We start from the raw sequence: 14,959 nt of genomic DNA, 5'->3' as shown, positions 1-14,959 counted from the left end.
GCCTCTCCTTGTCTGTCTAATTTCTAATGGTTCCATATTCCCTCCAGAGCTTAGAGGACAGGGGGAAGGGGAAAGTTTTATGTTGTGTATGTATGCTGTATATAATTAGGGTAGCCGTATAATTTATAATCAAAACTGGTACACTTTGCGAGTAAAAAAGGTGTTATCAATAATTATACCCACACATCCAGCACTGTCCTGACAAACTAGGCCATATGGTCCCACTACTAACCTAAAACTAAAGTACTGCTTGCTTTCCCTTTGCCCTTGTTTGCTCGGGCATATACCTCTCTCAGGGGTCTTGTGAGAAGTAGTGGTTAGAACTTGGAAATGAAGAGGCCTCCAAGGTGAATTCACTGCTAGAACCCAGTGTAGCCTCTCTAGTATGCATGGGACAAAGCCTAAGCAGCTTTGTGACTCATCAGTGGTTGTTGAAGCTGCTTTGCAATATAGCCTGCCAGATATGGTAACCCCTGGTGTTAATGCTGCAGCTGCACCAGGCTCAGGAACTAACCTGTGTGCTTTCTTAGTTTTCCTACTTCTTGGAAACCCAATCCCACTATATAATTCATGGGTCAGAATTCCCAGTGGGTGTGAATGATTAGTGGGTGTGAAATGGTCCAATGAGAAGACACCAGGGCTGCAGTAACCAGGCTGGAAGTTGGACATTAGCACTTAAACCCTCCTGTCGCAGGGCACACTCAAAACACAAATGTGGCAAACCAGAGTCAAGGGCAGAGCACAGAATGCTCAAGTAAAGAAGCAACTGCTTTATGCATTCATCTGTCAGTGGACATTTAGGTTGTTTCCATGTCTTGGCTATTGTGAATAATGCTGCTATGAACATAGGGGTACATGTATCTTTTTGAATTACGGTTTTATCTGGATATATGCCCAGGAGTGGGATTGCTGGATCATATGGCAACTCTATTTTTAGTTTTTTGAGGAACCTCCATACTGTTTTCCATAGCAGCTGCATCAATTTACATTCCACAAACAGTGTAGAGGGTACCTGTTTCTCCACACCCTCCCTAGCATTTACTATTTGTGGACTTTTTGATCATGGCCATTCTGACTGGTGTGAGATGATACCTCATTGTAGTTTTGATTTGCATTTCTCTGATAATTAGCGATGTTAAACATCTTTTCATGTGTCTGTTGTCTATCTGTATGTCTTCTTTGGAGAAATGTCTATTTAGTTCTGCCCATTTTTTGACTGAATTTTTTGTTTTTTTGATATTGAGCTGATGAGCTCTTTGTATATTTTAGAAATTAATCCCGTGCTATTTTTTAATCGAGTTTTTTTTTGATGTTGAGTTGTATGAGCTGTTTATATATGTTGGATATTAACCCCTTATGAGTCATATCATTTGCAAATATCTTCTCCCATTCAGTAGGTTGTCTTTTTGTTTTGTTGATGGTTTCCTTTGCTGTGCAAAAGCTTTTAAGTTTAATGAGGTCCCATTTATTTATTTTTGCTTTTATTTACTTTACTTTAGGACATGGACTCAAAAAAATATTGCTGTGATTTATATCAAAGAGTGTTCTGCCTATGTTTTCCTCTAGGAGTTTTATAGTATCCAGTCTTACATTTAGGTCTTTAATCCATTTTGAGTTTATTTTTGTATATGGGGCTAGAGAATGTTCTAATTTCATTGTTTTACATGTAGTCCAGTTTTCCCAGCACCACTTATTAAAGAGACTGTCTTTTCTCCATTGTATATTCTTGCCTCCTTTGTCACAGATTAATTGACCATAAGTGCAAGGGTTTATTTCTGGGCTCTTTATCCTGTTCCATTGATCTATGTGTCTGTTTTTGTGCCAGTACCATACTGTTTTTATTACTGTAGCTTTGTAGCATAGACTGAAATCAAGGAGCATGATTCCTCCAGCTCTGTTCTTCTTTCTCAAAATTGTTCTATTTGGGGTCTTTTGTGTTTCCATACAAATTTTAAAATTATTTGTTCTAGTTCTGTGTAAAATGCCTTTGTTACTTTGATAGGGATTGCATTGAATTTGTAGACTGCATTGGGTAGTATGGTCATTTTAACAATAATGATTTTATTAATTTTGTCTTTTAACCTTCCTACTACCTTTCTAAGTGGTTGCTCTACTGCCTTCACTGTATGTTGGCCTTTACCGATGAGATTTTTCCTTTTGTAATTTTCATATTTCTAGTTGTGATCTTTTCTGTTCCACTTAGAGAAGTCCCTTTAACTTTTCTTGGAAAGCCAGTTTAGTGGTGCTGAACTCTTTTAAGTTTTGTTTGTCTGTAAAACTCTTTATCTCTCTTTCAAATCTGAATGATAGCCATGCCATGTAGAGTATTCTTGGTTATAGGTTTTTTCCTTTCATCACTTTGAATATATTGTACCACTCCCTTTTAGCCTGCAAAGTTTCTTTTGAAAAGTCAGCTTATAGTTATGTAACTTGTTGCTTTTCTCTTGCTGCTTTTAATAGTTTATCTTTTTTTAATATAAATTTATTTATTTAATTTTTAATTTTTAGCTGCATTGGGTCTTTGTTGCTGCGTGCGGGCTTTTCTAGTTGCGGTGAGTGGGGGCTACTCTTCGATGCGGTATGCGGGCTTCTCGTTGCGGTGGCTTCTCTTATTGAGAAGCACGGGTGCACAGGCTTCAGTAGTTGTGGCACACAGGCTCAGTAGTTGTGGCACACGGGCTTAGTTGCTCTGCGGCATGTGGCATCTTCCCAGACCAGGGCTTGAACCCGTGTCCCCTGCATTGGCAGGTGGATTCTTAACCACTGCTTCACCAGGGAAGTCCCTCTTTATCTTTTTGAAATTTTAATTATAATGTATCTTGTTGTAGTCCTCTTTAAGTTCATCTTGGTTGGGACTCTGTGATTCTTGAGCCTGGATGTCTGTTTCCTGTCTCAGGTTAGGGAATTTTTCAGCCATTATTCTTCAAATAAGTTCTTGCCTCTTTTTTCTCTCTTCTCCTTCTGGGGCCCCTATAATTCAAATGTTAGTATGCTTGATGTTGTCCCAGAGGTTTCTTAAATGACCATCATTTTTAAAATTCTTTTTTATTTTTTTCTATTCAATTTGGGTGATTTCCACTACTTCTGTCTTCCAGTTTGCTGATCTGTTCTTCTGTATCATGTATTCTACTGTTGATTCTGTCTGGTGGGTTTTTTGTTGTTGTTGTTTGCTTGTTTTTGCCGTATCATGGATCTTAGTTCCCCAACCAGGGATCAAACCTGCGCCCACTGCAGTGGAAGCACAGAGTCCTAACCACAGGACTGCCAGGGAATTCCCTCTAGTGTGTTTTTAAATTTTAGTTATTATATTCTTAAGCTCTGTTTGGTTCTTCTTTATGTTTTCTAATTTTTTGTTAAGATTCTCACTGTGTTCATAGAGGCAGTAATTTGAAAGGAGCCTAGTCAGAGCCATCTGCTGATCTTGAAGGGCCTCCTGGTGAGGCAGGAGGCAACTAGGACTCCCACTGGGAATATAGGCACTGGCAGCAGCCATTTTGGGGAGCTCCTTCTATCATGAGGTCACTGGTGCTGGCAAGCGCCATACTGGAATCTTTCTTCTAGTGCATTAGCACCAGGAACTGACCCACCAGTGGACCAGCAGCAGTTCCAAGAACTCCCAGGCCACACAGCCATCTGTGCAGGGACCTAGCCCTTCCCACACCTGGGCTGGCAGCCACCACGTGAGGCAGGACATGACAGCCAATCAGGCTGGGGCCTAGTCCCTCCTATCAGTGCACCCATAGTACTCAGCCCTGCCACAGCCTGGGTAGAGGGCATCCCTAGAGCATATAGCTCTGGTGACCAGAGGCAGGTATGCTGCTGGGCTCCATAGAATGTCTCATAGATAGTTTCTCTGTAAATAGTTGTAATTTGTGTATGTCCATGGGAGTAGGTGAACTCAGGGTCTTCCTACTCCACCATCATGGCCACCAAGCCTTCTCTAGACTGTTGCTTTAACAAGTTTATATCTTTCTGAAGGATACAAAGATACATCTGCCTTTCCATGTGTAGGCATATCATAGGCCATTGACACAGTAGAAATAGTATATGGGAGTATGTAACTTGCTCCATCAAAATTCCCTTATACAGTAGTAAGTAGAACCTTGAGTACTGATATATCTCAACACTTGTGCTAATGGTATAAGAAAGAGGATAGGTGTGGAGGTAGAGGAAGGTAATATATGAACAGAGTCCTGAATGAACTGAGAAAGTGAACCATGTCAAACTCTAAGGAAGAGTGTTCTAGTCAGAGGGAACAACAAGTGCAAAAGAGGTGGACACATGCTTTAGTTTTGAGGATCAGCAAGAATGCCAGTGTGGAGAGAGAGGAGTAGGCAAAAGTTAGGGGAGCAGACAGATCATGTGAAGTCTGATAGGCCTTCATAAGAATGAGTTTCAGTTTAAGTATGGCAGGAAGCCACTGAGAGCAAGCAAGGGAATTATCTGATCTGATTTGCATCTTTAAAAGCTCACCATGGTTGCTATATGGAGAATGAATATTTGGGGGCAAGTATGGAATCAAGAAAGACATTGCAACTGTACAGAAGTGGTGGCAGGGTGGAAGGAGTTTAGTATGGAAGGAGTGAATGAGAGGGAAAACTTTCTTCTGTTTCCTGGCCAGAACCCCATCTCTGGTTCATCATCGCAATAATATTCTTAATATTATTTTAGGATTCCTTATTCTCTTGGGCCTTAAATAGACGTTGTAGTGCATGTAGAAATGCTTCTAGGTAACTTGAATGCTAGTTACAGTTGGAGTCTAAGAATTTTTTTAACGTTTTATTGAAGTATAGTTGATTTACAAGGCTTCAGGTGTATAGCAAAGTTACTCAGTTATATATATATATACATTTTAATATATATATTCATTTTCACTTTCTTTTCCATTATAGATTATTACAAGATAATGAATATAGTTCCCTGTGCTACACAGTAGGTCCTTGTTGTTTATCTGTTTTACATATGGTAATGTTTAACTGTTAATCCCAAATCCCTTATTTATTCCCCCCCCCACTTCCCTTTTCCCTTGGGTAACCATAAATTTGTTTTCTATGTCTGTGAGTCTATTTCTGCTTTGTAAATAAATTTCTTTGTATCATTTTTTTAGATTCCACATATAAGTGATATCATATGATATTTGTCTTTCTCTGTCTTACTTACTTCACTTAATATGATCATTTCTAGGTCCATCCATGTTGCTGCAGATGGCACTATTTCATCCTTTTTTATGGCTGAGTAATATTCCATTGTATGGATATATATATATATATATATATATATATATATATATATATATATATACCACATCTTCTTTATCCATTCAGCTGTTGATGGACATTTAGGTTGCTTCTATGTCTTGGCTATTGTAAATAGTGCTGCTGTGAACATTGAGGTGCATGTATCTTTTAGAATTAGAGTTTTCTTATTTTCCAGATATATGCCCAGGAGTGGGGTTGCTGGCTCATACGGTAACTTTATTTTTAGTTTTTTAAGGAAGCTCCATACTGTTCTCCATAGTGGCTTCACCAGTTTACATTCCCACCAACAGTGTAGGAGGGTTCCCTTCTCTCCACACCCCTCTACAGCATTTATTATTTGTAGACTTTTTGATGATGGCCATTCTGACTGGTGTGAGGTGATACCTCATTGTAGTTCTGATTTGCATTTCTCTAATAATTAGTGATTTTGAGCATCTTTTCATGTGCCTGCTGGATGTCTATATGTCTTCTTTGGAGAAATGTCCATTAGGTCTTCTGATCATTTTTTGATTGGGTTGCTTGTTTTTTTGATATTAAGCTGTTTGTATATTTTGGAAATTAATCCCTTGTCGGATGCATCTTTTGCAAATATTTTCTCACAGCCCATAGGTTGTCTTTTCATTTTGTCTATGGTTTACTTTGCTGTACAAAAACTTATAAGTTTAATTAGGTCCCATTTGTTTATTTTTGCTTTTGTTTTCATTACCCTAGGAGACAGATCCCAAAAAAGTATTGCTGTGATTTATGTCAAAGAGTGTTCTGCCTATGTTTTTCTCTAAGAGTTTTATAGTATCCAGTCTTACACTTAGGTCTTTAATTGATTTTGAGTTTATTTTTGTATATGGGGTTAGAGAATATTCTAATTTCATTCTTTTACATGTAGCTGTCCAGTTTTCCCAGCACCACTTATTGAAGAGACTGTCTTTTCTCCATTGTATATTCTTGCCTCCTTTGTCACAGATTAATTGACCATAAGTATGAGGGTTTATTTCTGGGCTCTCTATCCTATTCCATTGATCTATGTGTCTGTTTTTGTGCTAGTACAACACTGTTTTGATGACTGTAGCTTTGTAGTATAGTCTGAAGTCAGAGAGCATGATTCCTCCAGCTCTGTTCTTCTTTCTCAAGATTGTTCTGGCTATTTGGGGTCTTTTGTGTTTCCAAACAAATTTAAAATTTTTTTGTTCCAGTTCTTTGAAAAATGACATTGGTAATTTGATAGGGATTGCATTGAATTTGTAGATTGCATTGGGTAGTATGGTCATTTTAACAATATTGATTCTTCCAATCCAACAACATGGTTTATTTTTCCATCTGTGTCATCTTTAATTTCTTTCATCAGCATCTTATAGTTGAGTACAGGTCTTTTGGCTCCTTAGGTAGGTTTATTACTATATATTTTAGTCTTTTTGATGAGATGATAAATGGATTGTTGACTGAGTTTTTTTTTGTGGATCCAAGACACCTGACTGTATAATTTTCTCTAACAGTGTTCAGAAGCCCAGGTGTATAATGAAGAAGGAAGATGGCTTAATTAATCTAGAGTCAAGGTTTTGCTAGACATGTCTGGGGGATGAACAAAGGGGCCAAAATAATATTACCACAATTCTAACTAAATGTTAATATGTTAATCCAGTACATAATCATATTACAAGAGAATATTACATGGTAAAGAGAGGAGGGTATCAAGGTAGGTAAGAGGACACAGTAAGAGGAATGGTAAAGAGAGGATGGGAGAAGGAGAGGGAAAAGAAAGAATGTCAAAAGGTACTGTCTAACAAAATAAATTATGAATGGTACAACTTCAGGTTTTTTTAGGAGAGTAATCCTTCCTGGAATTCCTCACATCATGTTACATATCTGTAATTTACTTTATTTTTTTCTTTTTAAGAACTTTTTATTATTTTCAGATTGATCTTTTTAAATCAACATAATAGCATCTCAACTTTCTCTAAAGATACAAGTAAAAGAATTTTTTAAAGTCCCTCCCTACTTCCTGAAAATATTTCTTTTGCTGGGTGTTATTTGTGCTGAATGTTCAGATTGGTCCTTCAGTCCCTCTCTTTGAATCGCTAAGTCTTTTCACAATATCAGCATCTTTTCACCATTTACTCATGCTTTTTTTTTTTAACTTTTTATTTACATTAGAGTATAGCCGATTAACAATGTTGTGATAGTTCAGGTGCACAGCAAAGGGACTCACCTGTACATATGCCTGTATCCATCCTCCCCCAAACTCCCCTCCCATCTAGGCTGCCACATAACATTCAGCAGAGTTACCTGTGCTGTACAGTAGGTCCTTGTTGGTTATCCATTTTAAATATAGCAGTGTACATGTCAATCCCCAACTCCCTGACTATCCCTTCCTCCCTTCCTTCCCCCGTGGCAACCATAAGTTCATTCTTTAAATCTGTGAGTCTGTTTCGTTTTGTAAATAGGTTCATTTGTATCGTTTCTTTTTTAGCTTCCTCATATAAGGGATGTCATACGATACTTCTCTTTCTCTGTCTGACTTACTTCACTCAGTATGACAATCTCTAGGTCCATCCATGTTGCTGCAAATGGCACTATTTCATTCTTTTTAGTGGCTGAGTAATATTCCATTGTGTATATATATATATATATATATATATATACACACACACACACACACACCACATCTTCTTTATCAGTTCCTCTGTCGATGGACATTTAGGTTGCTTCCATGTCTTGGCTATTGGAAACAGTGCTGCAATTAACATTGAGGTGCATGTATCCTTTTGGGCCATGTTTTTCTCTGAATATATGCCCAGGAATGGATTTCAGGGTCATATGGTAGCTCTATTTTTAGTTTTTTAAGGAACTTCCATACTGTTCTCCATAGTAGTTGTACTGATCCACATTCCCACCAACAGTGTAGGAGGGTTCCCTTTTCTCCACACTCTCTCCAGCATTTATCGTTTGTGGATTTTTTGACGATAGCCATTTTGACTGGTGTGAGGTGATATCTCACTGTAGTTTTTTTAGGGGGGGTGGTGGTTCATGGGCCTCTCACTGTTGTGGCCTCTCCCGTTGCGGAGCACAGGCTCTGGATGCGCAGGCTCAGCGGCCATGGCTCATGGGGCTAGCCGCTCCACGGCATGTGGGATCTTCCCGGACCGGGGCACGAACCCATGTCCCCTGCATCGGCAGGCGGACTCTCAACCACTGCGCCACCAGGGAAGCCCTCACTGTAGTTTTGATTTGCATTTCTCTAATAATTGGTGAGGTTGAACATCTTTTCATGTGCTTCTTGGCCATCTGTATGTCTTCTTTGGAGAAATGTGTATTTAGGTGTTCTGCCCCTTTTTTGATTGGGTTGCTTGTTTTGATGATATTAAGCCTCATGGGCTGTTTGTAAATTCTGGAGACCAATCCCTTCTTGGTCACATCATTTGCAAATAGTTTCTCCCAGTCTGTGGGTTGTCTTTTAGTTTTGTTTATGGTTTCCTTTGCTGTGCAAAAGCTTTTGAGTTTAATTAGGTCCCAGTTGTTTATTTTTATTTCCATTATTCTGGGAGACAGAGTGAAAAAAATATTGCTGTGATTTATGTCACAGAGTGTTCTGCCTATGTTTTACTCTAGGAGTTTTATAGTGTCCAGTCTCACATTTAGGTCTTTAATCCATTTTGAGCTTATTTTTATGTATGGTGTTAAAGAATGATCTAATTTCATTTTTTTACATGTAACTGTCCAGTTTTCCCAGCAACATCTGTTGAAGAGACTGTATTTCCACCATTGTGTAGTCTTGCCTCCTTTGTCATAGATTAATTGGCCATAGGTGCATGGGTTTATTTCTCGGCTTTCTATCCTGTTACATTGATCTATATTTCTGTTTTTGTGCCATTACCATACTGTTCTGATGACTACAGCTTTGTAGTATAGTCTGAAGTCAGGGAGCCTGACTCCTCCAGGTCTGTTTTTCTTTCTCAAGATTGCTTTGGGTATTCAGGGTCTTTTGTGTCTCCATACAAATTTTAAGACTTTTTTTGTTCTACTGTGAAAAATGCCATTGGTATTTTGATAGGGATTGCATTGAATCTGTAGATTGCCTTGGGTAGTGTAGTAATTTTGACAATATTGATTCTTCCAATCCATTAACATGGTATATATTTCCATCTGTTAGTGTCTTCTTTGATTTCTTTCTCCAGCATCTTATACTTCTTGGAGTGCAGGTCTCTTGTCTCTTTAGATAGGTTTATTCCTAGGTATTTTATTCTTTCTGATGCAGTGGTAAATGAGATTGCTTCTTGAATTTATTTCTGATCTTTTTTTTTTTTTTTTTTTGCGGTATGCGGGCCTCTCACTGTTGTGGCCTCTCCCGTTGCAGAGCACAGGCTCCGGATGCACAGGCTCAGTGGCCATGGCTCACGGGCCCAGCCGCTCCGCAGCATGTGGGATCTTCTCGGACCGGGGCACAAACCCGTGTCCCCCTGCATCGGCAGGCGGACTCTCAACCACTGCACCACCAGAGAAGCCCCAAACTGACCACTTCTTGATGGTCTCTGGCTTACATATTTCAAATGCCGGAAAATTGTATGAAACTAGACCTATTTCATGGTCTGACTAAAGTCAGTGTCAATAATGTCAATTTTTAAATTAACATTTTTGGATCCACATTTTATGATTTATCCAGACTCCTAAATCTTTTTCCACTTCTATGTTTTGTGAATGTGTATTTACCATTTGTACAAAGTGCTACAGTGATCCCTTATCTCACATTTGAAGGTCTAGGAATGAATATATGGTCCCAAATAATCCAGTACTCCTAGTATCATTAGTAAGAAAGCATAAATGATTCCCAGATATCCACAGAGTTTGATTAATTAGGCTCAGAATTAGAGACTCTCCAAGTTGAGAGGGATGTTAAAGATCCTTCCAGCCAACTGCCCCTGTCAAGAGTCAGCCAGGTTCTGCTCACAGTCTGGCACTTGTCACTGACAAAAATGCTCTTTTTTTTCAGAGACAGTTTATTCCAGTTTGAAGCAGTTTTAACTGCCAGACAGTTCTTATTTAAATAGAAATAATTCTCCTTGTGACTTCCACTAGGCTCTTTTTCTGTGGTTTCTTTAGTATCATGATGAATACATCAATTTTTCTTTTACTTATTAGCCCTTTAAATATTTGAAAGTAGTTTTCATGCCCCCATCACTGCTTTAAAAGAAACACTTATAGACAAATATCTTTATTGAAGAACACAGAAAGAACTCTGTGTTCTTTAACTTTCCTTCTGTTTATGTATTTTTACATCTGACTTATAAAACATCATATATAAAATGTTTTTTAAACTTTTATTAAATTTTTACATAAATCATCGGAGCTTTAGTAGAAGTATTTGAAAATTACAGACAGATATCTTCGTATGAGTGTGCCCAGAAACAGATGAAACGAGGATTTGAGTGTAAGCAGATTATTTCGGAAATGCAGAGTACTTATGGGAATGGAGGAGTAATATAAAGAAGAGAATCCAGCCAGTGAAGGGTGTGTTATTAAGCCAGATATGACAGTGAGCTACTAAAGAGAAATCTCATGGAGAAATCCTGAGAAATGCTGTAAAAAAATGCCTCAGAATGAGGTCACCTCAAGGGTGAGCTACTACCTCAGCATTTTCAGCCTGCTGCCAGACAAGCTGTCTTCCGCAGTTCTGGAATAAAAAGCTGTCAGACACAGAGGAAGCATTAGAAGTTGGCTGCAGTACTACATGGGACACTGGCAGCATCTGTGATAATAATCAGAATAATTATCACTATAATTATTAATGAATAAAATTTTGATGTAATTCTATTCAGAATTTTTCTATATATATATATATATTTATATGACTATAAGTTATCATAAATAAGGTAATTCTAGACTTCCGTGGTAGCACAGTGGTTAAGAATACACCTGCCAGTGCAGGGGACACGGGAAAGATCCCTGGTCTGGGAAGGTCCCACATGCCGCAGAGCAACTTAAACCCGTGTGGCACAACTACTGAGCCTGCACTCTAGAGCCTCGAGCCACAACTACTGAAGCCCACGTGCCCTAGAGCCCACGCACCCCAACCACTGAGCCCATGCACCACAACTACTGAAGCCTGCACGCTCTAGGGCCCATGTGCCGCAACTACTGAGCCCGTGTGCTGCAACTACTGAAGCCTGTGCGCCTAGAGCCTGTGCTCTGCAAGAAGAGAAGCCACCGCGACGAGAAGCCCGCGCACTGCAACGAAGAGTAGTCCCCACTCGCCTCAACTAGAGAAAGCCCACAAACAGCAACGAAGACCCAACGCAGACAAAAAAATAATAATAAGGTATTCTACAATATTAACTTGCAGCCTGCTTTGACACTTAGTAATACCATACATCACATCTTTCTATGTCAATAAATATAAATCTACTCATATCATCACTAATTATGATATACTATACCATGACTTATTAAACGAATTCTCTAGTTGGACACTTAGATTGGCTCCAGGTTTTTGCTGTTCTTCAGGGAGATGCTTTATTTCAGTCTCATTTGAACATTGAATTTATACTTGGTTCAGTTGCCGCTCAACTATATGTTTATTATGATAATGTGCTTAAAAGATATAAACAGCGTGGGAAAGAACGCTGTGTATTCAAACGCCAGTGATGCATACTTGCTTTGCAGTTTAGGAATATTACTTAATTCAGATAAGTTTGAATTCAAAACACTATATTATGTCTTGTGATTATATCACAAGATACAGCCATTTAGGTTACAGAGATTCAACTTCATGTGTTTCACTTAACACCACTACCACAACTTAGGATCCATTTCTTTATATTTATGAAGATTAATTTGGATTTGAGCTGAGTACCGCCAGTTCAGAGCCATCATGGCTTCTCGTGTGTGGTTGTATAGTTGGAGTACTTTCTTTTCTCCTCAGAACCCTTGTTGTCTGTTAGTTTATAGCAGTGCTAAATTATGCATCATATCCTCATGATCTCAACTTGTTCAGTGGGTATGATATTAAGTTAGGTTTTCTGAGAAACAGATTGAGATGGAGATGTGCATGTGGGAGGTTTATAGGAGTGTAGTCTCAGAAACATTCTGAGAAACATAACTTCATCTGGAGACAGTTTATCCTGGGTTCTGTTTACTCTTTTTTTTTTCCTGGAGAAATTTACAACAGGGTTAGTAGGAAAAATTCCAAATCCTGACATTGCACTTGATCTTGAAACTCATCATGTCTCTCCTTTTCCACAGATCCTATATCTCCTTAACATTTAACTAGCCCTTCTGCTGGGCTAGGTGGCTTGTCTGGTGGGGCTATCCAGACTCCCTTCTTTGAGGGATCTAAGTCCTGAGTTACCGTGTCTGCCTTAGGTTGTGGACCCTTAGGCTTTGTCCATTTGCTATGAAAATTGCCTAGGGAAGTTATCAAGGGGCATTCCAGTGGACCAGCTAAGTGCAGAATACGCTTCCTTCCCCTGCATCGTGTAACACAATGCTACCTCATCCAAGTCAGTTACCCCACCAGTACAGGGACTCTTTTCCTTGACAGCCAGCCTCTTGGCACAAGGAATCCAAAATGAGCAGGCAGTAGCCTCATAGTAAAGTTTAATGACTCTTACTATTGTGTTCCTATTTGGAAGCATTTCCCTTATGCAAACTAGAACCTCTAGGCCTGCAGAGCATGAAGTTGCAGTGACAGAAATCACTTGGGGTGCTAGTAGAGAAAGCTACTCCTACTTCCACAACCTGGGTTCCCCTGTTTGGAAAATATCCCCATACAATGGCTACTGATTTGTGTGAACCCTATCCTGAAGAATCATGCCCATGCATACATGATGCTGTGCTTTCATAAGTCTGTTCTACTTCTCTATCAGGCCTGCAGGTTTGGAGGGATACAGTATGTGATAGGACCAGTGACTCTCATGGTTCTGGGTCCACCACCACATCTCTTTTGTAAAAATGCTCACTTCATCTGAGACAGTGATCCTTTGTATAGTGGTGTTCTCTGAGGCACTTTGGGCAGGAAAATTAAACCCATTCCTGAAATAGATCTCAATATTAATTTGGAGGGGATGTCTCAGCAAGCCCCAGACCTTAAAAACTTCACTCACATGGGTAGGCCTTAATTTTCATAGGGTTTGTGTCCTGTACTCTGGAGTGCATGTGTCTTATCAAGGTATACAGAGTACTTGCCAGTTTCTTAGGCAGTAAGTTCAACTAACATGAAATCTCTAATGTCATAGAACAGTGTGGTGTTCCATGGGAAGTCCAAATGGTCCAGGTATCTTCCACTATGTTTTTGTTTTTTTTTTTTTTTTTGCGGTATGCGGGCCTCTCACTGTTGTGGCCTCTCCCGCTGCGGAGCACAGGCTCCGGACGCACAGGCCCAGCAGCCATGGCTCACGGGCCCAGCCGCTCTGCAGCATGTGGGATCCTCCTGGACTGGGGCAGGAACCCGTGTCCCCCGCATCGGCAGGCGGACTCTGAACCACTGCGCCACCAGGGAAGCCCTCCACTATGTTTTAATGGAGTATAGGAGAGTTAACCCTGGAGCAAGACCATTAATGTATACTATTGTTCATTCCACGTAAAAGCAAAGTGCTTAATCTCTTCCTGCTTCTAGGTATTGAAAACACATATTTCAGATTAATAGCCACATACCACTTATTAAGGGCTGTGGTAGTCTACTATAACAATGATATCACATCCATTACAGTAGCTACAATTAGGATTACTGCTTGGTTAAATTCGAGATATTATCCTCCTTTTATTTTAGAGGCCAGACAGGGTAGTTACAGATGAATATAATGGATACCTTCAAGGGGAGTGCTAACCTTCTCTCCTTTCATACAACACTACCCACTGGCATTTTTCACAGAACTAGAACAAAAAAATTCACAATCTGTATGGAAACACAAAAGACCCTGAATAGCCGAAGCAATCTTGAGAAAGAAAAACAGAGCTGGAGGAATCAGGCTCCCTGACTTCAGACTATACTACAAAGCTACACTAATCAAGACAGTATGGTACTGGCACAAGAACAGAAATATAGATCAATGGAACAGGATAGAAAGCCCAGAGATAAACCACGCACATATGGTCACCTTATCTTTGATAAAGGAGGCAAGAATATACAGTGGAGAAAAGACAGCCTCTTCAATAAGTGGTGCTGGGAAAACTGGACAGCTACATGTAAAAGAATGAAATTAGAACACTCCCTAACACCATACACAAAAATAAACTGAAAATGGATTAAAGACCTAAATGTAAGGCCAGACACCATCAAACTCTTAGAGGAAAATATAGACAGAACACTCTATGACATAAATCACAGCAAGATCCTTTTTGACCCACCTCCTAGAGAAATGGAAATAAAAACAAAAGTAAGCAAATGGGACCTAATGAAACCTAAAAGCTTTTGCACAGCAAAGGAAACCATAAACAAGACAAAAAGACAATCCTCAGAATGGGAGAAAATATTTGCAAATGAAGCAACTGACAAAGGATTAATCTCCAAAACACACAAGCAACACATTCAGCTCAATATCAAGAAAACAAACAACCCAATCCAAAACTGGGCAGAAGACCTAAATAGACATTTCTCCAAAGAAGATATACAGATTGCCAACAAACATATTAAAGAATGCTCAACATCATTAATCATTAGAGAAATGCAAATCAAAACTACAATGAGATATCATCTCACACTGGTCAGAATGGTC

General features: G+C 39.3%; 1 protein-coding gene and 1 pseudogene across 3 annotated transcripts in view; one reads left to right on the top strand and one right to left on the bottom strand.

Moving 5' to 3' along the window:
• TEX9 (testis expressed 9) overlaps positions 1 to 14,959 on the top strand; it is a 236,167-nt gene that overhangs the window by 103,609 nt on the left and 117,599 nt on the right. The window lies entirely within an intron of this gene.
• LOC116750271 lies at positions 14,052 to 14,093 on the bottom strand (annotated as a pseudogene).

The sequence above is a fragment of the Phocoena sinus genome, chromosome 2 (assembly GCF_008692025.1).
Source record: "Phocoena sinus isolate mPhoSin1 chromosome 2, mPhoSin1.pri, whole genome shotgun sequence".
Classification (NCBI taxonomy): Eukaryota; Metazoa; Chordata; class Mammalia; order Artiodactyla; family Phocoenidae; genus Phocoena; species Phocoena sinus.
The sequence above is the reverse complement of the archived record's forward strand: the minus strand, read 5'-3'. Positions and strand labels throughout refer to the sequence as shown.